Source organism: Gossypium hirsutum, chromosome A03 (genome assembly GCF_007990345.1).
Source record: "Gossypium hirsutum isolate 1008001.06 chromosome A03, Gossypium_hirsutum_v2.1, whole genome shotgun sequence".
NCBI lineage: Eukaryota > Viridiplantae > Streptophyta > Magnoliopsida > Malvales > Malvaceae > Gossypium > Gossypium hirsutum.
Genome location: NC_053426.1, coordinates 19,063,425 through 19,069,529, shown reverse-complemented (window position 1 = coordinate 19,069,529; position 6,105 = coordinate 19,063,425). Strand labels below are relative to the sequence as shown.

The following is a 6,105-nucleotide window of genomic DNA, read 5'->3' as shown; positions in this document are numbered from 1 at the left end:
ATAAAGAATTAAAAATAATATTTAAAAAAAATAAAAAATTAAATAAATCATTAAAACAAATTTTTAAAATCTTAAATTGTATTCGCCCTTAATACTAGTGCTCTTTAGTTAACATACCCTGTTTTTATATTCTTCTGCACATAACATTATTGCACCTTGTGTTGACTTTTCTATATTAATTTGAAGCACTTTAGGCGATAATGGTGCCGATCTTTTTTGTTTCAGAAAAATTAATGCTAGTTCTTTTTAATTAAATAAACTCATAGTCCGACCATATCACTTTATAACTTTTTATTTTTTGGACAACGACGTAACAATTAACGTGATTACGTGATTTAAATTTAGGTTACATTTAAAATGATAAATATTATTGACCATCAAATAATCACATACAATTTATTTTATAATCTTTTTAAAAATTTTAAAATTATCATCATAATTTAAAATTTTCACCAATATAACAAAAATATAAAATAAAATTTCATTCAATTTAATTTGATTTTATTAAAATATTTATAATTTTTTTAAATTTTACAAATTAAGAATCAAAGAAGTCGAATATATGTAGCTATTAAAACTTAAGGTAATTTTGAAAAATTGCTTTTAAAAAATTTTGATTTAAAATTTAAGTATTTAATATTACTGTCAAAAAATATTTTTAAAAATTTATTAAAAAATATTTTTGAGAAATAAAATATTTATGTTAAACATGATGGTTTGAAGGAAAAATATGTATTTAAATAGTGTTCAAATTTGTTAATATTATGATATTTTAGTATGAATATAAAAAATATTCTAACTCATTATTAATATTTTAATATATGAAATATAAATTTTAAATATTTGTAAGCAATTAATATTAATAATTTGTAAAAATTCAATTGAGAAAAAAAATCTAGTGAGAATGAGTACATACTAATTGAATCGAGCAAAGAATCAGTTGAGCTAGATTTCTATTTATTTTTCATTTTTTAGAATTTTAATAATTTTTTAATTGGACTGGTTAGACCTGCAAACTAGCAACCTGACTAGTTCTATCATTGATCCAATTATTGAAAATAATTAGCGAAAATTAAATTGAAACGGTACAATGTGAAGCGGGAATTGATGCATTCAACATTCATAGAGATGATAGTAATTTTTAAGACCACACATCTATAGTGGATTGTAGTGGGAGATGAGGTAGAGCACGTGAACTGTGGAATGGTAGTAGATTTGGCAACATTCGCTCTTGCCTTGCTCCATGACTATCCCAAATTGATCAATCAAATTAAGAGCGGACCAAAATATTGATCTAAAAAGAAAGGTTAAATTAATTAAATTGGGTTTAAAAAAGTTATTAAATAGTTTTCTTTATTTTTTTATAATTTTTAATAACCTAGATTAAATTAATTGAAGTAATTCAAGTATGAATCTAGTTAAGAGAAGGTTGATATTTAGATACAAACTTGTCTTAATTGTGTGGTGATATCTGTGTATGTTTGGCCTAGCTTTGATGTCATCCCTGTCGTTAGCTTCTCTCTTTCTTTATATATTTTTAACCATTATGGAAGATAGATAATATAACAATGAGCATGAATGCACTTTTGCAACTTTTTCAATCATATAACATTTCTTTTGCTAGTGTTGGGGTTTATTACAAATTAACTATTAAAAATTGTCAAAATCTAATTTTGGTCCTTCTATTATGGTCAAATTTAAGATTTAGTCCACAGATTTTAATTTTGCATAATTTCACCGTCTACTCTTATTTTGTTGTTAGTTTAGTCTTAATAGTTACCATCCCTAAGTATTTAGATTACAATGTGTATTTGTTCTTAAAAACATTCATTTTAAATTATCACATCGACATGAAATTTCCTTTTATTGTTTTTTTTCTTTTTTTTTTTAAAAAGTCTATGTGATGTTAATTATTTGAATTAGTTCAATTAAAAAAATTAAATCTTAAAATTGAGAATAATAAAGGATCAAAATCATAATTTGACAAAAACAACAACCTACAATTAATGTGGACGAAGACGCATTGAACCAAACAAGATCTAACCCGAAATTTCCAAGCTTAGTTTTGCAGACAAAAAAGCACAAGTGAATCTTTTTCTTTTTTTACTTTTTAAAGTCTCACCTCACGTCATCCACTCTCTTTGATCTGCAATTAAAAAGGGTCTTAAAAGCTCCAAGTCAACATTGCACATTGATGTCTCCATCTCTGATTGGAAGTTAGTGATGGTGAATTAATACTCATGGTGTTTCAAAAAGAAAATGTCAAAAGCTGATTTTGAGAAATGGGGTTTTTCCATTTCATGTAGAATTAGAAGTCAAAGAAGATTGGTGGGAGTGGGAAGGATATGTTGAAAAAGCTTAAGAAATTGATTACCATTTGTTGGTCAACCTCAAGTCAAAATAAGATAATATTTTCTCTAAAGATGCTATAAGTTGTGGGTCAAGTGAATTATCTGCAATTCACTGAACAATTTGATGTAATGGAAGGTGTTTTTGCAGTACTCTTCATAGTCTTCAACTTCTTGTTGCTTCCTCATCCTTCTTCTTCTCTTCCTTTATGCACAGATTCCTGTAAGTGATTACTTTTTGGTTTCAGTTTACGTGAAATGATTAACCATTGTTTGTTTATTTTTGACATTTCCTCTAAATATCTGCCTGAAATCCCATTTTTTAAAATCTTTTCTGGGGTTCAGGGGCACCTCTTACCGTAAGCACCAAGCTGGAATTTTGTTCCTATAATGGAAGCAGCTGCTGCAATTCCACTGATGATTCAAAATTGCAGAAGCAATTCCAAGCAATGAATATCTCTGATCCAAGCTGTGCTTCACTTCTGCAATCAGTCCTCTGTGCTGTAAGTACTCAGTTATTGCATTACTGGATTTGATCCCTCATGATGGTTTTCATGTTGCTATTTTCCTGTTGAATTTGGATGCACTGCTTGTGTTCGTCATTTTCCCTAAATGACTAATGTAACATAGGTGTTTATACCATCATAAAGGGATCCAGTTGCCTCAATAGTTATTTCAATTACTGAGTTTACATATTGTAACTATGATTTTCAGAGATGTGATCCGTTTTCCGCAAAGTTATTCACTATTGATTCAGGTCCACGACCGGTTCCTCTTCTCTGCAACTCTACTGTTTCAACGAACTCGTCTCAGTCTAACCAAGCAACAAATGATTTCTGTTCTCAAGTATGGGATACATGTCAGAATGTACTCATACTGAATTCACCATTTGCACCTTCATTGCAAGGGCAAGCCGGAGCACCCGTGAATTCGAATTTCACCAAGTTGACTGAACTTTGGCAGTCGAAAACTGATTTCTGTGATGCCTTTGGTGGAGCATCTACTGCTGGATCAATTTGCTATGATGGTGAGCCTGTTACACTAAATGAGACTGGATCTCCTAGTGCTCCGCATGGCTTATGCCTCGAGAAAATCGGGGAGGGAAATTACTTGGATATGGTTGCTCACCCTGATGGATCGAACCGTGCATTTTTCTCCAATCAACAAGGTAAGATTTGGTTGGCGACTATTCCCGAAGTGGGATCCAGAGGAACGTTGGAGCTTGATGAATCCAACCCCTTTGTTGATCTTACTGATCAAGTTCATTTCGATACTACATTCGGGATGATGGGAATTGCATTTCATCCAAATTTTGCGGAAAATGGCCGATTCTTTGCCTCATTCAATTGTGACAAGGGTAAGTCACCAGGATGTTCAGGAAGATGTTCGTGTAACTCTGATGTGAACTGTGATCCCTCGAAACTACGTTTGGACAATGGTGACCAGCCATGTCAGTATCAAAGTGTTATTGCAGAATATACTGCCAACGGTACCGCTTCGCAGCCGTCCTTGGTATGCATACTTCGCCCTTAAAACTTCTTCTTGGATCCAATATTCTAATTGAATGAAATCCTTTTTCAGGCAGAAAATGCTAGGCCATCAGAAGTAAGAAGGATATTCACTATGGGACTTCCTTTTACTTCTCAACATGGTGGACAGATTCTTTTTGGACCTACAGATGGGTATCTATACTTCATGACGGGGGATGGTGGCGGTGGTGGTGATCCGTACAATTTCTCTCAAAACAAAAAATCAATACTTGGAAAAATCATGAGGCTTGATATAGATACTATACCAAGTGCGTGCCAATTTTGAGTTGTTTATACCTGCAATTCAAGTGATTAAAAAGTTTCGAAAACCTTGTTTATATTGCCTTCATGTTAATCAAATAGTTAGTTCTGTCATGGATAGCATTGTTAAACTTGAATAATTCCGGTGCTTGATGTTCATTTCAACTGACACCCAATATGTTGTTCCAGGTACTGCTGAGATTAATAGACTCGGCCTATGGGGAAACTATTCTATCCCCAAAGACAATCCATTTAGCGAAGATGAAGACTTGCTGCCTGAAATATGGGCTTTTGGATTAAGAAATCCTTGGCGCTGCAGTTTCGATTTGGAAAGGCCTTCCTATTTTATGTGCGCGGATGTTGGCGAGGTTCAGCTTTCTTCTTCTGAAAACTATATATAAACAGGCAACTAATCTAACATGTTATCATCAGTGAAACAAAATAGTGCATTTGGCTTAAAATTTACTCCCTTACCAATGTCTATGTTGTATGTGTAATGGTATGACCAAATTCTGAATTGATTGTTGTAAGTTTATAACCCTACAGAATTTGTACGAAGAGGTTGACATTATCAGCAAGGGCGGAAATTATGGTTGGCGTGTTTACGAGGGCCTGTATCCTTTCGATCCTACATCATCACCTGGAGGGAATACACAAGTGAATTCCATAAGCCCCATTCTGCCAGTTATGGGATACAATCACTCTGAAGTAAACAAGAAAGTCGGATCAGCCTCGATCATAGGAGGCTATTTTTACCGGTCCAACACCGATCCTTGTATGTATGGAAGGTATGTAACCTTTGTTCTTTCAGCAACAAGAAATAGAACCTGCTGTTTCTTTTTGTTTGCTTTCTAAGGCAGCTGAGCTGAACCAACTCTTCATTATCACTGCTAGTTCCTGCTAATATTTGCTGGTTTTTCAGGTACTTGTACGCAGATTTGTATGCCGGTGCAATATGGGCAGCAACCGAAGACCCTGAAAACAGTGGCAACTTCTCAACTAACACTATTCCTTTCGCTTGTGCAAGAGACTCCCCTCCCTCTAGAATGCAGCACCGTGCCAGCAAGCACTCTTGCAGCATTGGGTTACATTTACTCATTCGGTCAGGACAATAGCAAAGATATCTACTTGCTAACCAGAAGTGGGGTTTATAGAGTTGCCGCTCCGAGTCGATGCAGTTACACTTGCTCCAAGGAAAATGTTACTGCAGTCGCAAGTCCAAGTCCTACTACTTCACCAACTTCACATGCAAACCAGTTGAGTCCAGTAATCCTATTATCTGCCTTGTTGCTGCTCATGGCAGGTCTTGCCTAACATTTCATTAGGGCTACATGTTGTTGTACAATATAGAGACGAATAATTTTTGGGACAACTATATATTTCGACTTCGATCAGGTTTCAAATCCTCGACCCCATTCGAAAATGGATTTAAACCCCTGCAACTGTTAATGTAGCATTTTCAGGAAGCTTAAGTATTAGTTCTTCCTATGCACCGTGCTGATTCCCACTATATTCGTTTAGATATGGTATCAATACTATGTTTGTTTGTCTAAACTTTAATCTAGTAAATCAATTTTCAAATTTTACCAAGATAGTATTTTTTTACTAGTATATTTTATTATTAATTTTATAATTTTAAAATATATTACTTCTTATTTTAAAAAAATTTAAAATGTAAACTCAAAAAAGTAATCCTTTTCTATAATTATATTTAAAAATAAAATATAATCATTAAACTAAGCTATTGAATCTAATTAAATATACACTTGCATTTCACATATAAATTGAAGTAGATTTGTATGTTTATATAATGTACTTTATTAGGAAGAAACTAGAATTAGATTATGAATATGTATATTGTTAGAATTAAGTGACTCGAACCTTGTTTAAATAAAATATAGTGGTAAAATAAAATAAAAGTAAAATCCATATAGAACTACACTTCTTTTATTTTATTTTAGAATAAG

At 32.8% G+C, this 6,105-nt stretch overlaps 1 pseudogene; it reads left to right on the top strand.

Moving 5' to 3' along the window:
• The first annotated feature begins 2,035 nt into the window (after positions 1-2,035).
• On the top strand, positions 2,036-5,728 carry LOC107886111 (HIPL1 protein-like; annotated as a pseudogene).
• The last annotated feature ends 377 nt before the right edge of the window (positions 5,729-6,105 follow it).